The following is a 20869-nucleotide window of genomic DNA, read 5'->3' on the forward strand; positions in this document are numbered from 1 at the left end:
CCCCTTCTTGAAAGGTTCTAGATTTAACCCGGCGGCTATGATAACGGCGCAGATCTTGCTGGTAAATTGCCGAACAAGCCGCCGCAAGGTCACACTCCTCATCCAACAGGTCAAGTGCATCCTGACGTGATTTTTCATTATCAGCTTCAACATAAGCCGCCACGCGGGGCGAGTCGTGACAGATGTCACTAGGGAGAACCGCCTCTGCTCCGTAAATCATGAAGAAAGGCGTGTAACCCGTAGATCTGTTAGGGGTAGTATTGATACTCCATAACACTGAGGGTAACTCTTCCACCCAACAACTCGATGTCCTCTGTAAAGGGACCATAAGCCGGGGCTTGATACCTCTCAAAAATTCTTGATTGGCTCGTTCAGCTTGGCCATTGGACTAAGGGTGAGCCACTAATGATACATCAAGACGAAAATGCTCTCGTTGACAAAACTCTTTCATAGCACCCTTGGATAGATTAGTGCATTATCTGTTATAATACTGTGGGGATAGCCAAAATGGAAAATCACCTTTTTGATGAACTGAACCGTTGTTGCCGCGTCACACTTACTGACCGGCTCTGCCTCAACCCATTTTGTAAATTTGTCAACCGCCACCAGAAGGTGGGTCTTTTTATCCTTGGACCTTTTGAAAGGTCCGACCATATCAAGCCCCAGACCGCAAACGGCCAAGCAATTGGGATCATCCTCAATTCTTGAGCTGGCACGTGAGCTCGTCTTGAGAATTTCTGACAACCATCACATTTACTGACCAAATCCTCCGCATCGGCATGAGCCGCCAGCCAATAAATTCCATGATGAAAATCCTTAGCTACGAGAGACTTAGAGCCGGCATGATGACCACAATCTCCTTCATGAATCGTTCGTAGAATCTCACGGCCCTCCTCAGGAGAAACACAACATTGAAACACCCCTGTGACACTGCAACGGTGCATCTCTCCATTAACAATAGTCATTGACTTAGACCGCCGGGTTATCTGTCTGGCCAAAGTTTCATCTTCAGGTAACTCGCCCCGGGTCATATAAGCCAAATATGGAACTGTCCAATTAGGAACAGCATGAAGAGCCGCTACCAAGTGTGCCTCCAGGTCAGGAATAGCAAGGTCATCCTCTGTAGGCAATTTGACTGAAGGGTTATGCATCATATCAAGAAAACCGTTAGGTGGCACCGGCTTACGCTGGGACCCTAACCGGCTCAAAGCATCACCACTTCATTTTTCCTGCGATCAACAAGTTCCACTTGATAACCTTTGAAATGACCAGCAATAGCATCAACCTCGCGGCAATAAGCCGCCATGAGTGGGTCCTTAGAATCCCAAGTGTCTGAAACTTGCCGAGCCACCAAATCTGAGTCACCAAAACACCTCACCTGGCTTAGATTCATCTCCTTAGCCATACGAAGACCATGGAGCAAGGCTTCATACTCAGTTGCATTGTTAGTACAAGGGAACATCAACCTTAAAACATAACAAAATTATCACCTCGTGGGGAAGTCAAAACAACTCCAGCCCCCGAGCCTTCCGACTACCTGGATCCATCAAAGTGAACAGTCCAATATGTGTTATCCGGCTTCTCCTCAGGCATCTGCAGCTCCGTCCAATGATTGATTAAATCCACAAGTGCTTGAGACTTGATGGCTGTGTGAGGCATATATTTCAAACCATGGGGTCCAAGCTCAATGGCCCACTTGGCTACCCGACCTGTGGCTTCTCTGTTTTGAATAATATCCCCTAAAGGAGAAGAACTAACCACAGTGATGGGATGACCCAGAAAATATTGCTTGAGCTTTCGACTAGCCATGAACACCCCATATACCAGCTTCTGCCAATGTGGATACCTCTGCTTGGAATCAATGAGCACTTCACTGATGTAATAAACTGCTCGCTGAACCGGAAATTCCTTGCCTGCTTCTTTCCGTTCCACCACAATTGCTACATTGGCGGCTCTGGCATTGGCAGCCACATATAACAACAAGGGCTCTTTATCAATGGGGGCAGCAAGGACTGGCGGCTCAGCTAACTGTTTCTTCAAGGCTTCAAACGCCTGATCTGCAGCATCACTCCAGACATAGTGATCTATTTTCTTCATCATCTGGTATAGAGGAATAGTTTTTTCACCCAACCGGCGTATGAACCGGTAAAGCCGCAATACGACCCGCCAGACGCTGAACATCATTAATACACGCCGGTTTAGCCAGGGAAGTAATAGCCTTGATTTTTGATATGTCTCCAACGTATCTATAATTTTTTATTGTTCCATGCTATTATATATTCTGTTTTGGATGTTTAATGGGCTTTATTATACACTTTTATATTATTTTTGGGACTAACCTACTAACCTAAGGCCCAGTGCAAATTGCTGTTTTTTTTGCCTATTTCAGTGTTTCGCACAAAAGGAATATCAAACGGAGTCCAAACGGAATGAAACCTTCGGGAGCATGATTTTGGGAACAAACGTGATCCAGACGACTTGGAGTGGACGTCAAGAAACGAACGAGGAGGCCACGAGGCAGGGAGGCGCGCCCCCACCCTCGTGGGCCCCTCGTAGCTCCACCGACCTACTTCTTCCTCCTATATATACCTACGTACCCGGAAAACATCCAGGAGCACCACGAAACCCTATTTCCACTGTTGCAACCTTCTCTACCCATGAGATCCCATCTTGGGGCCTTTTCTGGCGCTCCACCGAAGGGGGAATCGATCATGGAGGGCTTCCACATCAACACCATAGCCTCTCCGATGATGTGTGAGTAGTTTACCTCAGACCTTCGGGTCCATAGTTATTAGCTAGATGGCTTCTTCTCTCTCTTTGGATTTCAATACAAAGTTCTCCTTGATCTTCTTGGAGATCTATTTGATGTAATTCTTTTTGCGGTGTGGTTGTTGAGATCCGATGAATTGTGGGTTTATGATCAAGATTATCTATGAACAATATTTGAATCTCCTCTGAATTCTTTTATGTATGATTGGTTATCTTTGCAAGTCTCTTCGAATTATCAGTTTGGTTTGGCCTATTAGATTGATCTTTCTTGCAATGGGAGAAGTGCTTAGCTTTGGGTTCAATCATGCCGTGCTCGATCCCAGTGACAGAAGGAGAAACGACACGTATTGTATTGTTGCCATCGAGGATAAAAAGATGGGGTTTATATCATATTGCTAGAGTTTATCCCTCTACATCATGCCATCTTGCCTAATGCGTTACTCTGTTCTTATGAACTTAATACTCTAGATGCATGCTGGATAGTGGTCGATGTGTGGAGTAATAGTAGTAGATGCAGGCAGGAGTCGGTCTACTTGTCGCGGACGTGATGCCTATATACATGATCATGCCTAGATATTCTCATAACTATGCACTTTTCTATCAATTGCTCGACAGTAATTTGTTCACCCACCGTAATACTTATGCTATCTTGAGAGAAGCCACTAGTGAACCTATGGCCCCCGGGTCTATTTACCATCATATAACTTTCCAATCTATTTTTATTTTGCAAGCTTTACTTTTAGTCTTTATCATAAAAATACCAAAAATATTATCTTATCATCTCTATCAGATCTCACTTTAGCAAGTGGCCGTGAAGGGATTGATAACCCCTTTATCGTGTTGGTTGCAAGGTTCTTATTTATTTGTGTAGGTACGAGGGACTTGCGTGTGGCCTCCTTCTGGATTGATACCTTGGTTCTCAAAAATTGATGGAAATACTTACGCTACTTTGCTACATCACCCTTTCCTCTTCAAGGGAAAACCAACGCATGCTCAAGAGGTAGCAATTTTCTCCGGGTTAGCTTCAATGCCCCGTTCAAAAACCAGAAAGCCCAAGAGCTTGCCTGCTGGTACACCAAAGACACACTTAGCCGGGTTAAGCATCATCTTGTAGACCCGGAGATTATCAAAGGTCTCTTTCAAATCATCTATCAGGGTTTCCTTCTTCCTGGATTTCACAACAATATCGTCCACATAAGCATGAACGTTGCATCCAATCTGACCATGAAGGCAATTTTGAACACACCGCTGGTAAGTCGCCTGGGCACTCTTGAGCCCAAAAGGCATGGACACATAGCAGAAGGCCCCAAAGGGAGTAATGAAGCCTGTTTTCTCCTGGTCCTTAACTGCCATCTTGATCTGATGATACCCAGAATAAGCATCCAAAAAACTCAAATGCCCACAACCCGCGAGAGCATCAATAATCTGATCAATATGGGGAAGAGCAAAAGGATCAGCCGGACAGACCTTATTAAGATCTGTGTAATCCACACACATGCGCCAAGTACCATTTTTCTTAAGTACCAACATCGGGTTAGCCAACCACTCAGGATGAAAAACTTCAAAAATGAACCCGACCGCCAAGAGCCAGGCCACTTCTTCACCAATGGCCTTACGCCTCTCTTCGTTGAAGCGACGAAGGAATTGCTTGACCGGTGTAAACTTTGGATCAATATTGAGAGTGTGCTTAGCGAGTTCTCTCGGTACACCTGGCATGTCTGAAGGCTTCCATGCAAAGATGTCCCGGTTCTCATGGATGAACTCGATGAGCGCGCTTTCCTATTTCGGATCCAGATTAGCACTGATCCTGAACTGCTTGGATGAATCGCCAGGAACAAAATCAACCAACTTAGTGTCTTCTGCCGACTAAAATTTCAACAGATGGTCATGCTCTATGGTTGGCTTTTTAGAAGGCGTCATGTCCGCCAGGTCAACATTATCTTTTTAGAACTTCAACTCTACTGTTGCACAAACAGACTCAGCATAAACAGCATCGCCCTCTTCACATTCCAAGGCTATCTTCCGGTTCCCATGCACTGTGATGGTTGATGACCTACAAGTGTAGGGGATCTATCGTAGTCCTTTCGATAAGTAAGAGTGTCGAACCCAACAAGGAGCAGAAGGAAATGACAAGCGGTTTTCAGTAAGGTATTATCTGCAAGCACTGAAACTATCGGTAACAGATAGTTTTGTGATAAGGTAATTTGTAACGGGTAACAAGTAACAAGTGTAAATAAAGTGCAGCAAGATGGCCCAATCCTTTTTGTAGCAAAGGAAAAGCCTGGACAAACTCTTATATGAAGGAAAACGCTCCCGAGGACACATGGGAATTATCGTCAAGCTAGTTTTCATCACGCGCATATGATTCACGTTCAGTACTTTGATAATTTGATATGTGGGTGGACCGGTGCTTGGGCGCTGCCCTTACTTGGACAAGGATCCCACTTATGATTAACTCCTATTGCAAGCATCCGCAACTACAAAAGAAGTATTAAGGTAAAATTAACCATAGCATGAAACATATGGATCCAAATCAGCCCCTTACGAAGCAACGCATAAACTAGGGTTTAAACTTCTGTCACTCTAGCAACCCATCATCTACTTATTACTTCCCAATGCCTTCCTCTAGGCCCAAACAATGCTGAAGTGTCATGTAGTCGATGTTCACATAACACCACTAGAGGATAGACAACGTACATCTCATCAAAATATCGAACGAATACCAAATTCACATGACTACTTATAGCAAGACTTCTCCCATGTCCTCAGGAATAAACGTAACTACTCACAAATCATATTCATGTTCATAATCAGAGGGATCTTAATATGCATAAAGGATCTAAACATATGATCTTCCACCAAATAAACCAACTAGCATCAACTACAAGGAGTAATCAACACTATTAGCAACCCACAGGTACCAATCTGAGGCTTTGGGACAAAGATTGGATACAAGAGATGAACTAGGGTTTTAGAAGAAATGGTGCTGGTGAAGATGTTGATGTAGATTGACCCCCTCCCGATGAGAGGATCATTGGTGATGACGATGGCGATGATTTCCCCTCCCAGAGGGAAGTTTCCCCGACAGAACAGCTCTGCCGGAGCCCTAGATTGGTTCCGCCAAGGTTCCGCCTCGTGGCGGCGGTGTTTCGTCCTGCAAGGTTGCTTATGATTTTTTCCAGGGTAGAAGACACCATATAGCCAAAGATGGGCACCGGAGGCCTGCCAGGGGGCCCACGAGGCAGGGGGCGCGCCCCCACCCTCGTGGCCAGGGTGTGGGCCCCCTCTGGTATTTTCTTCACTCAATATTTTTTATTAATTCCAAAAATGACTTCCATGGAGTTTCAGGACTTTTGGATTTGTGCAGAATAGGTCTCTAATATTTGCTCCTTTTCCAGCCTAGAATTCCAGCTGCCGGCATTCTCCCTCTTCGTGTAAACCTTGTAAAAGAAGAGAAATAGGCATAAATATTGTAGCATAATGTATAATAACAGCCCATAATGCAATAAATATCGATATAAAAGTATGATGCAAAATGGATGTATCAATGGTGCCCTTGTAACCTGGCATCTTAAGCTACAGATAAACACAACAAGGTCTTGCCATGAACTTAGCATAAGATGGCCGCCCAAACAAAGCATGATAAGGGCTTTTAATCTTGACCACTTCAATGGTCAATGTCTCAACTCTGGAATCATGATCATCACCAAAAGCCACTTCCAAAGCTATCTTACCCACTGGATATGCCGACTTACCCAGCACCCCCCCTGGAAAACAGTGTTAGACGGCTTAAGGTCCTCGTCAGTCAAACTTTTACGACGAAAAGTTTCGTAGTAAAGGATATTAATGCTGCTGCCTCCATCCATGAGCACCTTAGTGAACCTGTAACCTCCAAACTGAGGAACCACCACTAAAGGCAAGTGACCCGGATTGTCAACCCGGGGCGGGTGATCCTCACGGCTCCAAAGAATCGGATGTTCAGACCATCACAAATAACGGGGAATCGCCAGCTCAACTACGTTTACTGCCCTTTTATGAATTTTCTGGTCTCGTTTACATAAACTTGTGGTGAACACATGATACAACCCACTATTCAACTGCTTTGGATTATTTTGATAACCAGACTGTTGTTGCTGATTCCCTTGACCAGACAGTTGATCAAAACCAGCTTGATTGCCTTGGCCCTGGAAGCCAAAATTTGAACCGCCACCACCAAAACCAGGTCCATGAGAGCCGGATCCTGAACCGCCATTCGGGCCATGGTTGTTCTGGAAAAAATTGGAATTCCTATATTCGTTCACGATAAAGCAATCCTTCCACAGATGAGTGGCCGGCTTCTCGTGCGTACCATGCTTTGGACAAGGCTGATTCATCATCGCCTCAAGGTTAAATTTCAGCCCTCCAAGCCGGAGCGGCTTTCCCTTGTGACGCTGATTATTATTTTGTGTATTGGTGTTAGCCACAAAGACGAAATTACCATTAGCCTTGCGCTTACCATTGCCACCTTGGCTTGCTGTACTATGATGCTGCCCCTTCGTATTGCCGCTCTTCTTCCCCTTACCAGCCTTCTCTTCATCAGATTCAGGGTCTTTGGTACTATCAGAGTCGGCATACTTGACTAGAGCCGCCATGAGCTCCCCCATGTCATTGCAGTGGCGTTTAAGCCGCCCCAGCTTCTGCTTAAGGGGGATGAAACGGCAACTTTTTCTCCAACATCAGGACCGCTGAACCGGCGTTGATACTATCCGAGGAATGTATGATAGCTGAGATCCGGCGCACCCAATGGGTTGTTGACTCGCCCTCACCTTGGACACAAGAATCCAAATCCAGGATTGACATAGACTGCTTGCACGTGTCTTTAAAATTCTGGATAAAACGGGCCTTCAACTCTGCCCATGACCTAATGGAGTTAGTGGGTAGCCCTTTCAACCAAGTACGAGCCGGACATCCAACATCATAGTAAAATACTTAGCACATGCTGCATCACTAACATCTAGCATCTCCATGGCCATCTCATAACTCTCAATCCAAGCTTTAGGGGGTTGATCTGCTGTGTAATTAGGCACCTTACGAGGACACTTGAAATCCTTAGACAAACGCTTGTTACGCACAGCCGACACTAAACATGGTACACCGAAGGTTCTAGAGGTCACTCCTGCCTCCACCAAAGTTGATGTATATACCGGAGATTGTTGTTGAGCCGCTAACTGAGCCGCCAGCTCAGCTCTCGACGCGCTCTACCCAGATCCACCGAAGTCTGAGCATCGACACCTCCGTGCGCCGGGTCATGCCCACGAGGCTGGTTGCGGTGCTGCTCACTACTCGAAACTGCTGGTGAGTCAATGTGCCTGCTATAACTCTGGCTTGGATGAGGGGTTGAGTGAATCCTTTCACGGCTATACGAATAAGCCGTCTGCTGATCCAGTGCTGTCTGAAGATGTTCTCTAGCCCTCCGTGTCTCAATCGCAGCCGGAGACTCGCCTTCAACTAGGAGAGCTGCCAATCGTGTCACCACAACAATCATATTATCCAAAGGGTTAGAATAATGACCCAGCGGCATCGGCACATGCTGAGGCGGAGTAGTATTCAAACGGAGCGGATCCATCTTACGCGACTGAGCCGGCGCTCCAGCCCTGGGCGCTTCAACCGCCTAGTTCACCACCGGCGGGTCACTAGTCCCTACTCCAGGCGTATTGAAGAGGTTTCTCGGATCATAAACTGGGGGTAAACGACTCTGGTGCCTCCTTCTCATGATTTCATTTGAAGCGTTTTGATCCAAGGTGAGCCGGTAAGAGTCTGCCTGAATCCGTTGTGCCTAGGCATCCAAAGCAGCTCACTCCAAGGCCATCCTAGCATTCTCAGCCGCCAGTTCCTCCTTAGCTTGAGCTATCTCATCCCGTAGATTTGCAACATCCACCTTGTGTTGTTCTTGATTATCCGGGGTTATCTCCATCCCCATCAAAGTCACCAAAGCTTCCAACAATTCTATCAAAACCTGAGCCGGCAGGCGCGCAGAGCCGCTAGCACCAGCCGCCGCCGCAGCCGTTGAGCTAGAGGTCATAGCCGCGATGGTCGTTGAACCGAGCACCGGCTGTGTACCGGCCATGAAGATCGCCATCCTGTTCGGCTGCTCATAGGAGTCTAGAAACTGTCGCCATCGGAACAGCCCCCAAACCGGCCGTCCTGCAGTTGATACATTGAACTGGTTTCACCGGTTGACGACTCACCATCAGAGTAGATGGCCGTCTCATCGCCAGACACAGATGCTTCCTCAAATTCCACCCCATGGATGCAACCAACAAAGGCATGCTTCACAGCGGGTTGTGCACGCTGAGCCGTCTCGATGACGTCGGTGCAGGTGTCCGGCTCAGGGCCCGGTTCGCCGATCTTGCCGATGAAGACGTGGATTCCGCCGAAGGGGACCCGGTACCCGTACTCAATTGAGCCAGCCTCAAGGCGTCAGCCTGCATCGTCGATGTAGAGCTTCCTGTGAAGATTCTTGGTCATCCGGCCCACAGCATATCCCTTGATCCCTTAGAAGTTGCCCTTCAAGAAGTCGAAACCACCGTGCGCTGGCCCCACGGTGGGCGCCAACTGTCGTGGAGTTGACACGGCAGATGTCCTAGCGTAAGGACTTAGTCGTGGATCCATCGCAACTAGGTTAGCTTAAAGGGGTTAATCGGGACAAAGGACACAGAGATTTTATACTGGTTCGGCCCCTTGCAGTGAAGGTAAAGGCCTAATCCAGTTTGGGGTTGTATTGCTAGGGCTCGATCACCATGGAGCGAATACGCTTGTCCTAGTTCTCGATCTCTTGTTTCTTGCCCTTAACTTGCCGCCGGGTCACCCCTTTATATACACAGGTTGATGCCCGGCGGCTTACAGAGTCCCGGCCGGCTCATACATATCGTGTCCGGCTCGGTGACTAACTAAGCTTGCCTTACAATACAAGTTATTCATGTGGCGGTTCATCCCTTCAGGCCTCAAGTCACCTCTGGGTCTTGGGCCGCCAATGGGCTTGCTATGACAAAAAGCTTCCATAATTTCCATCGCAAAAACCTTCCATCCAAAACATATCACATCACAAAAAGCTTCCATAAACAATAACAATCAAATCGCATCGCAATCAAATCTTTTCGTAATTTCCATCGCAATCAAACATATACCAATTAAACACACTCTTTCCATAATATTTACTCGTAATTGCCGAGTTGGTAGGTCATCTCTTCACTTCGTACGCCCCACCCCATCGATCAAAGGTCTCCACTAGCGCACACCCTACCCATTTTTCCCACCTCCTGATTTGGCAAGTGATGATTCAATCACGTAATTCCCCCACACAAAAAAGAAGAAAGATTCATTCACGTAATTTATATTCCTTATTATTCCACATTACCATTCAATCACCTAAAGATGAGAAGGACTCCCCTTACGCACCAAATCGTATAATTTTATATTCCTATCGCTATTTACATTCCTTTTTTTCACCATGAATCAACCATCATGTCTCCCTCTCTCTCGTATAGGCGGCAGCACCGCACGATGGGGCAAACGCAGTGGCTCAGACGGAAGCAAAGAGGAGGACCGGCAGTGGTCTAGCAACGAAGAAAGCACGCAGCGGCAGCAAACAACAGATCGTCCATCGGCGTTGTCTTCTCCTCAGGGTACGAAACCGACTCCCTTCTCTGTGCCTCTATCGACGTCCCTGATCAGCTGCCCCCACCCTCACGTAGTGCCGTCCCCGGCCGCCTGCCTTCTGTCGCCTCCCTCATGCAGCACAACCACCCGGCGGCCTGCCGATTTGATGTGGAGCAGCGGCTAGGGGTGACTGATTTGGAGCGGAGTTGGTGCATTAGGGGGCGCAGCGGCGTCATTGAAGGGCATCCTCAAGGGCAGATGCTCGGCGAGAACTGTGCTTCTCTCTGTCGCCAGCCAAGGTAATATGTTGTTGTTCCTCTTCTGCTGCTAAAGTATCGTGTGTCTTGTTCGTGCAGCAGGTCGCCGCGCTGAGAACATCAATGGGTTTCTTCTTCACCGACACTGTTGTCAGCGTGGCGCAAGGGGGTTTGAGGTCCTGCTATGGTTGCAGATGCGTCTTCTGGCACGCCGTAGGGCGGTTCAAAACCCGTGGCGGAGGCACCGATTTCGATGGCGATGGCGAAAGGAGCAGACATGATGGGATGTTGCCGCAAGGTTTCACGAGGAGTAAGCTGTTTTTGGATGCCATATTATCTTGCTTTTCTAACTCTACATGTCAATGACTCATACTGAAGGAGGCTCGACATTGATTGTTACGCCCTGCTGAGATTTGAGAAATACTCCCTCTATTCCTAAATATAAGTCTTTTAAAATATTCTAATAGGGACTACATACGTAGAAAAATGAATGAATCTCCACTCTAAAATACGTGTGTATGAACTCCATATTGAAATCTCTAAAAAGACTTATATTTGGGAATGGAGGGAGTATTTATGAATTACAGAAATTCCGTGTATATCTAGAGCCACAAAATATGCCTGCAAGTATGACCTCTATTTTCTGAGGAAAACTATTTGTTGTTTGATTGTTATTTTTAGTTTTCAAAAATTGAGTTTCATTTTGGGCAGACATATACCAAAGCAATGATGTTTAACTTGGAAACGGATTTTATTTGGTGACATGCAAATGTAATATATGCCCAGTATTGCCTGACAATTGTCTGCCTTCACATATATTGGTTGTCGTGGTAAATCGTGAATAGAGAGGATTACTATTTTTTTGTCCCATGCAATTTTTTGAAGGATTGTCCTGAAAACTGAGTATCTACCTTAATAATTGACCAAGCAATTATAAACGAGAATTTGTTATACACGATGCAATAAGACAACCAACAGTTTATTTGTGTATCGAAATGCTTGAGACATCTAATGACATTCTTATAAAATATGTGCATTTGGAAGATATTATCTATAATGCATATCTCTAATGAATCACCATGTTATGTTACTAAAGTTTTCATCTGTCCAGTTTATATTTGTCAGTTATTTGTTAATCATGCTTTGAAGAATTCAGTTGTAGATTGCTATTCTATCAGTCCGATATGGAGGCGATTATTAAATGAAAGTTATACATATGTACTTGCTGATAAAGTTATATGAACACTGAACCATGAATTAATTCCTGGGCATATGCATTTTGAGTCCAGTTCAATTTCCGACTCATTAGTTCAATCATATATTTATGTGCAGTGTTGAATAATTGCATGCAATTGTGCATGGTAATCTCTAATAGAGTTGGTCAAACTTAAAAGAAGTTTGACATAGGTCAAACCATAATTTCAAGTATTTTGGAACAGATGGAGTAGATTTTTCCAAATGATGCTATTTCCATTTCCATTTCATAGTGGAGTTTGTGTGTCAAGAAATCGAAGAACTCTTTTGTTCTTGAGCATGTGTGTGTCTTCAGAAAACTACCATTCGAAGGAATTCTTTTTCAAACTAACGTCAGTTGGTACACGACCAAAGGGGTATAGTTATAGATATGTTTAGATACCGATTCATCTAAAAGAACTTTTTCACATGGCATATTATTGCAGATATATTGCTCTTGAATTTGCTACTATCAGGAGAGGGATGGTAGCTAATGTAGATTCTTTTTATAGAAGTTGCCAGCATGGACAGAACAGAATTTCTTGTCTTGGACGAAAAGTTCACTTTGTCTCTGGACTTCGAGATACACTTTTTACAGTCACCAAGGTGTTTTAAGTGACTTTGGATAAACATTGTTTAGGTTTGGCTAACGCACTGAGATGTGGTTTCCAACAAAGCTCGGTATACTGAAGTTTTTATTGAATAGAAATCGACATTTCTTTCAAAGAGGAACTCCACCAGTGACAACTATGTATATCAGATGGTAAATTTTCAGTGTGGAAGACACAAGTATAAGTAGGGTGCACACACTAATTTGTAACTACTTTACTAGAGTTTAAGACTACTTTGTAATTACCAACAAAGCTAATGACCTCTTTAACATTGACTAGTAAGCGTGCACGTGCAACGCACGTATCCTAATAAACCACAATAAAAACATGAACTTTGTCTTGTGTTTTTACCAGAACATTTAAATGCGTGTCACGCCCAATAATTTGAATGCAATAATTTATTTTAGATTAAGCCATAGGTATTCTTTGACTGGTGAAAGACTTCCATTGTTAAATGTTGTGATCCAAGATTCCAAAAACAAAATGAAAAAACTCGTGCATGTAACACACGACCAATACACATGTCTTCACATAAAATTAACGATCACATAAATGTATTGTAATTTTTACTTATTACAAAAAATACTTAAAAATAACAACTAAGGACATTATCTGCTAATCATTATTTGATGATGCTCCTCTCTGGAAGGTCCATCTTTCGATCCGATCTATGATGCTTCGTTCTAAGACTGGGATATTGTTTAGAACTTCATTCTCTTCATACTTCAAGATATGAACCAAAAATCGCTTCCTCAGTTCAAAATCATCCTACATATGCATTATATAACATTGTTATTTAAAAAACATGCGTAACGTGTGTAGAAATGAGCATGGTGTCAATACTTACCTTGGGTACTGGAAAATGTAGCGTCCCATCGTGCCATGAGTGCATTAAATTGAAAACCAAATAACCAAATGGGGGGCTGTATGTATGAAATGTTACATGCGAGTTGAATGAATCAATTAACATTGTGATGTATTGACAAGATTCGTACCCGTATGAGTTTGTGGGAACAATAGGAACTTTGCATCCCCATATCAAAATGTCGTCCTTGAAGGCAGGGTTTGCAGCTTGGAGTGCAAGGTTTAGATCGTTGGCCATAGTTTCAAGTATATGCTTTCCGAAAGTGGGTATTGAAAACGGGTCCAAAATAGAAACAACTTTTTTATGTTGGCCGAAGGCAAACAATAAAAATAACCCAAGAATATCACAAGGCAATACAATCTACAATGATACATGCATTTAGAAATATATCAATCATTATCATTCATTAAGACCAAATAACCAATGAATTTAAATTTAAATCTTACCGTATCACATTCTGATATATGATACTCATTGCTGTCAGGCTTGCTATCAAACAGTTGTGCCAGCATAGCAATGTCCATACCGTCACGATGACTTGGGACTTGTGCATAGTGGGACATGGACTACAATATTGTAAGAAAATATTAGTAGAATGAGGCAAAATGTAAAACGTGATTAAAATAACTTACACAGAATCGTAGATCCATGTAGTGTACTGGGACGTCTCTAGCAAGCTGGACGTCGTGGCACCCTAGTATCCTCACAACCATGTTAAAACAATCAGCATCCATGTACTCATCATTTTTTAATATGTTCTTTAATTGTCTCAAGTTTAAACTAATAGGGTAAGGCTGAGAGCTTTTCACCCATTCGCTCCTGTGAAATAGGAATTATGCCATTATACAAGAGTAATAGTTTATTAGAAACAATAATCAACTGCAAAAATGTGTCTTACTCTAGCATCGGTACATCATGAACCATGCTGATGAACAAGCAAAGTTCATCTATTAAGTCGTCGTTTGTTGGAGTGACAGACGGCGAAAGGATAAATGATTGCGAGATGAGCTCAACTTGTGACGATGAGTTGGATGCATTAGGCTTGTTAGGAGGTCTTTCGACAATCATACAATCAGTAGGATCCGTGTTGGTTTCATCATCATCCAAGTCTCGGTTTCTTATATCGTCATCATTGAATTCCGAGTCGACTAAAATGACAGCTAATTTTGTTCTAAAATCTGTCATGTGAACCTAAAGTGAAGTAGTAATAAGACTTAGTTTTTAAATAATGATATAACACGAAATAATTAGTATCATGATACGATGCAAAATATACCTGTTCGGGAGTGCCGGACAAACCATCTCCTGTGAAGTACTCCATGTAATTTAACATCCAGAGACCACAAGATGAACTTGATGATAAAGAAATTTTGTTATGCTTAATAACAAAAAATTAATAAAAAAATTAGTATCGTAAAATGATGATGACTGAACCACACTGTCATACTGGACATGGTCGATAAAAAAAGAATTGAACAACGTTTGCCGCTAATATAAATCAAATGATTTGAATTTCTGAACGCATATTTTTATATAAATCAAATGAACAAAAGGGTTATCAATTAAAAAATGAATTTTGTCAATGCATAATTATTTTGAGAGGAACCCATATAATTATTACTTCACCGAATGGGTTGTCGATCATAGATATAAAAAAAAAACAAAAGAGGCACGCCCGATGTTCCATTTGGTCGATGATCCATTTAATCTGGGTGGCGTAATTAGGCCATAGAAAAGCAACCAGAGTGCAAAAGAAAAAAGCAACCAAAGGAACACTAATAAGGAGCAGCTGGTGAAAAGTTAAAAAAAAGAGAAAGAGCAACAGGATGTAACCCGTCGCACTTGGTTTTCTCGGTCTCTCCAGTGATAGTGTCTCACGCACAGATCACCACATTCTCGGTCTCTCCAGTTAAAGTAGAGGCGGCTGACTCTCTCCACTCCTCACTTTCTTCCTCCGCCAGCCGCCTCCTCTGTAGCACGGCGCCTCCTCTACAGCACGCCGCATCCTCTGCCGCCATGACGTCGCCCGGCGCCCCCACCCACGCCACCACCACCACCACCACCACGGCCTCGCCCCGTCTCCTCCTATCCCCAGCAGGGCCTCGCCCCGCCGGCCCTTATCCCCAGCACGGCCTCGCCCCGCCCCCTCCTCTCACCACCGCGGCCTTGCCTCGCCGCCAACCCCGGGGATCTTCCCTCGATTGACTCTGCTGCCTTCATCCTACTGCCCCAGAGGAGATCGAGATGCGGGAGCGGGCATATCGAATTGGATCGAGATCTACTGCGTCGACGTGCCTGCCGTAGTCATCGCCTCCCATGCTTGGCTCAAACAGTCGCTCTGGGAAGGAGTTCGAAGCTCGCGTACGTGCTCTACAGGACCAGCCTGATCTCTCTGTCGCCGCTGTTGTCACAAAGGCTCGCAATCGACCAGACTATTTGCAGAGGACACTTGAATCTATCCTAAAGTAGGCTTTGTCTCCATTCCTCTGTTTTTTATGTAGCTTCAGCTTGTACACTTAGTAGAACACACTTCCTGACCAAATGATGGACAATAACTCTTCCAGGTATCACAAAGCGGTTGCTTCATAGTTCCCACTATTTATATCACAGGTAATGCTAATAGCAATTTCAGTTCTTGTTCTTGATCTCTTTAAGTGTGTAGAATGATATTTTTACATTGCTTCTTCCAATTGCAGGATGGTACAAATGGAGAAGTAAAAAATAAGGCCTGGAGTTATACCCAAATAACATTTGTGCAGGTGTGGAAAGAAACACTTGCTCTATGCTCATTGCCTAGTGGTATAACAGAACACGCTCTGCTTCTCCTGTAATATTGCTAGCATAGCTGATACTACAAGTTAATGCATGACTGCTTACTCTAAGTAGGCATATGAGTGCATAAAAAAGATTGAAAATTGTAACACATTTTTTATATGCAGCCCAATGAAATGTATCGCCTTGAGCTCCATTATTTTGGCCAGATCCCATGAGGGGTGTTTGTGCCAATTCTTGTCCTCAGTTGCCACCATTTATTGACTTGTTTCATTGTGGGTTAATTTCTGGGAACAATATTAAAAGAATTACCCGTATTTAGGATATAATATAATTAGAATGATTTTGGAAGAAATAGTTGGAAAAGGAAAGTCACCTGTGTATGTTCAGAATCTTTGGTCTCTCTGTTTGCTATGTTTTCTTCAAGAATAGGTGTATTCTCTGGGCTCTCCGTGCAATTATTTTCCTCCACTTCATTATTGTTGAGTATTTCACTTGATTCGTCATTGCTCGGTAGCTGAAACACATGGTATTATAATATTATAACAGAGAGAATATCTGTTTGATATGATATTGTACTAAAAAAATTACAAACTGATTTGTGGCGTTAGAATTAGAATAGTAATGACATGTGGAAAGAAAACTTGCCTCTGTCGATTCGGGGATTGTATCTCCGTCCTTGGTTATCACAGCATCAAAAAGCATGTTTAGTGGACCCTCCGTAATGGACTCTTGTGTAGCCTTTATGGACTCGGGATATGTATCCTCCTATACGGTTATCACCTCATCAATCTGCATATTCTCTGTATCCTCCATAGTAGATTCTTCTTGTATCACCTCTGCCGACTCAGTGTTTGTATCCTTGTCTTTCTTTATCACGTCTTCAACCTGCATATTATGTATATCCTCATCCTTTGCTACCTTGTTGATGTTATCCTGAAAACCCAAGAATGACACTTTTAGATAGGAAACCTTGCATAGGAAGAAGAGAGATATAATATGTCTTTACTCTGTATGGTAGTTAATATGAGCCAGAATTGATTACCATATGAATTGCTGCCTCTGTAGGATTGAAGTGGCGGTGGTAACACAGTCAGTTGGGAGGACCCAATGGCAGAGTCGATATTATTGACATTTTCCTTGTTAGAAACGGTAGTATCTGGTGTTCTTAATGAATTTGGACCATGAAGTGGAGTCTGATCACTCATTATCACATCAACAGGTATGCCTGCATCATAATTGTATGTACAATATCAGCTGTTGACACACAAACGCCGGTATTATGGTTGGATGTAGGAGAACACATGACCTTCGGCAGCTGGTGTGTGTCGTTGCTGGGTGATAGCAGACTGCGCACTGGGCCTCTCCACAGTGTCAAAACATGTCCAAAAGAACACTTAATTAACATGATTTTACATGTGATTGATGAATTTGTGATAAAAAACAGAGAAAATGGAGTAACCAGGCGACATGGCCCTGTGTGGCTTAGATGGAGTGTTGATTCCATTTAGAATAGCAGCCGTAGCTTTCTTACGATCCCTTGCCTCCTGTCTTTTCTTTAATATTGCATCCCTGTTTAGTGCATACCTCTCCCTTTCCCTCTGTCTCTTCAGCTCTTTTGCATTTGTTTTTTGACCTGCGAGACAAGGACATATTCTGGATTACAAGATCTAAGTAGGTAAGAGTAGGTGATATATGTATTTACCTGAACTATTGTTCTTGTTCGTCAGGTCCTGAAAGGGAGTACGTACCCCACTACGTTGAGAGGATGCCATATTGTCTTCTCAATGGTTCTTTTTGTGAAACAATTATTCAACCCTTCGTCAACTCAGTTTGTTCATGATGTACTGTAAGTATCAAATTTCACAGTGCAAATTACAGACTGTCAGATTCAAAGAGCAATTTCCTTTGTCTTTTGTCAGATCATAAGACGTGCAGTATAAATGGATCTAACCTGTGGCACTGGCAGGTCGAGATGCTGCTGCCCACACGGGGTGATGACACCAGAGGTAGGGCAGCGCGCCGGGTCGAGGACGTCGCGGACAGGGCGAGGGCGGCTGGCCGAGGCAAGGTTCGTGGCGTGATGGCAGCGTTGATGGTGGAGGTCGTGGCGTGGTGGCGGCTTTGATCATGGAGGTTCTGTTTAATTCCCCGGGGGTGTCATCACTGGGCTGTCAAATCCTGAAGGGAGGAGTCTGCCGGCAGAACATTTGTTTTGAACCGTAGATCTGTTTGTAGTACGGTGGATGTAACATGGACCGTTGGATGCAACCATGTGGGTTTGATCGGACGTTGAGGGTTATCCTGTGTGCACTTTCTTGGGTGCACGTAGGGGAAGTCACGTTTGGTCTTTTAATAGTAGTATAGATATAGATGACAGGAATCGGACAAGCATTGATAGGGTCAATCTTAGAACGAGTAGTAGCAACAGCATGTTTAGTAATAACATGCCCAAGATAAGTTATATCATGTTGAGAAAATTCACATTTAGAAAGTTTAACTTTTCAGTATTATTGTTGTTGTGAAATTTGGGTCTCCACAATGCAAAGTATGAGCGGGGTAAATTGCCTCGTGATATCATGAACACTACAAAAAAGACACATCCGTGACATTTTGGGCCGAACGAAATTTTTTTCTGTCATACTTATGACACTTCTATGACGATAATTGTGACAAAACCCGGTATCATCATAGATGTGGTGGGGTCCTACTTCTATGACAAAAAATCATGACAGAAAATGGGCTTTTCGTCCTGGGCGGGCTGGAGACGCAGCTGCATGACATTCTTTGGGCCGCCCATGACGGAAAAAACCGTGGTAGAAGCAAGGGCGAGGAAAATGTCGGGGAGTTCCTGGTTACGGTGGGTGGTCGGGGGCCGAGCGATGCGCGTTTCTCTCGTACGTACGTGCGTCTGTGCGAGGCGTTGGGCTCTAACTGAACCCGAGCGAGGCGTTGGGCTCTAACTGAACACGAGCGATTGCACTGCAGGCTACGCGTTACTGAACCCGAGCAATCGATCGATCCCTTAATGTTAACTGAACCCGAGTGATTCCTTCGCTACTGCTGCTAACTGAAGTCGATCGAACACTGCTGCCTCCTTCCCTTGATGAACAGTGAGCGTTGTTGAGGGGGTTTGGATGAACAGTTCCCGGTGGGAGGTTGGATAAACAGGACCCCGTGGTAGTAGAGGCCGTTGCCGCTAGCTGAACAGTACCCCGATCGATCGAGCCGGTGGATGAACAGGAACCTGTGGAGGGCTGGATGAACAGGACCCCACGGAGGGCTAGATGAACAGGACCCCGTGGAGGGCTGGATGAACAGGACGACCCCGTGGAGGGCTGGATGAACAGGACCCCGTGGAGGGCTGGATGAACAGTAGCCCGTGGAGGGGTGGTTGAACAGGACCCCATGGAGAGGGCAGGTAGAACAGTAGCCAGTGGAGGAGCGCGTTGTGGAGGCTGGATGAACAGTCGCAGGTGGAGGCTGGAGGAGGTCGACGGTGGATGAACAGTAGCCCGTGGAGGCTGGAGGAGGTCGATGATGGAGATGAACAGTATCTCGTGGAGTCTCATTTTGCGGTACGCCACACCCCTCTCGATGAACAGGACCCCCGTTTTGACAGTAGCGCTCCAACACAAGTCCGTTTCCTTCGTTTTGCGGTACGCCACACCCCTCCCGATCAACAGGACCCCGTTTCCATCGTAGGAGGCCCGTTTCCTCCATTTTGCGATACGCCAGACCCCTCCCGATGAACAGGATCCCGTTTCGACCGTGGCCGGTCGAACACAAGGCCGTTTCCTCCGTTCTGCGGTACGCCAGGCCTTGTTTTGATTGGTTGTTCTGTCCAAGCCGGTTGGCTCCCGATGAACAGCACGCGTTCCGTTGCCTCCCGATGAACACGGCGCATTCCGTTGCCTCCCCATGAACACGACGACGACGCAGTTTCTCCGTTCCGACCCAGCCATGTACACGAGCCCTGGCCGTACGTATGCGTGAGTAGGCGTTCCAGACCCCGCCCGTATGTACGTACGTGGCCGTATTTTCTTTCTTGCACCATGGCCGTTGTATGTACATGTACATGCTACGTGCGCGCCTCTACTATGACACGTGCGCCCCTCTACATTGACCAGTATGTACGTACACGTTCGAGACCAGAATGACAACGCTACGTACGCTTCGACCAGGTGGGTCCCGACTGTCAGGCACTTCCTTCCGTGCGAAGATGTAGCTGGTGGGTCCCAGCAGTCAGGGGGTAAACGTTTTTCATGCGAAATACGGTGGCCCGTCTGGTGGGTCCCTGCTGTCAGGTGGAGGAATCATTATTTTTCGCGTAATAAGGAGGCACTTCCTTGCTGCGGTCGTGGACCCAGCTGTCAGCCTCTCCACGTACAGTACTCTTCCGATGGAATTCGTTCCTTGACCACGTTGACCACGCCGCGCCGAGAGCACCAGGGCGGTGGACTACGGCGAGGCCTAGGAAGGGGACGACGCGGAGCCGGGTAAGACGCGTTAGTGGTTGCCCACGCGGAGAGGAGTATGAGGGTTCACTGGTTCGGCTGCGGTGTGAGGCTGTCGTCGCCGCAGAATAACAGGGGGTGTGGGTGAGTAGAGGGATGGCCAGGCCAGCGGTGGGAGTACTAGGGGGCGGTGAGGCCTCCGCGGCATCACAGTCAGCCACGGGAGGCAGGAGTACGCGGCACGACCGACGCTGGTTTGGGCGGCTG

General features: G+C 45.3%; 2 long non-coding RNA genes across 3 annotated transcripts; one reads left to right on the plus strand and one right to left on the minus strand.

Annotated features, from left to right (window-relative positions):
* Positions 1 to 15268: 15268 nt before the first annotated feature.
* Positions 15269 to 18692, plus strand: LOC123098388 (uncharacterized). 2 transcript variants are annotated; one of them, XR_006447732.1, is made up of 6 exons: positions 15269 to 15838; positions 15938 to 15983; positions 16070 to 16172; positions 17214 to 17367; positions 17876 to 17994; positions 18115 to 18692. It is a non-coding gene; the product is annotated as an uncharacterized lncRNA (long non-coding RNA). The 2 variants fall into 2 exon arrangements; XR_006447731.1 differs by having other exon boundaries at positions 16070 to 16132; positions 18115 to 18681.
* LOC123098390 (uncharacterized) lies at positions 16314 to 17376 on the minus strand. The gene is made up of 2 exons (XR_006447733.1): positions 16522 to 17376; positions 16314 to 16432 (listed from the first exon to the last, which is right to left on the minus strand). It is a non-coding gene; the product is annotated as an uncharacterized lncRNA (long non-coding RNA).
* Positions 18693 to 20869: the final 2177 nt, after the last annotated feature.

This window comes from Triticum aestivum, chromosome 4D (genome assembly GCF_018294505.1).
Source record: "Triticum aestivum cultivar Chinese Spring chromosome 4D, IWGSC CS RefSeq v2.1, whole genome shotgun sequence".
Taxonomy (NCBI): Eukaryota; Viridiplantae; Streptophyta; class Magnoliopsida; order Poales; family Poaceae; genus Triticum; species Triticum aestivum.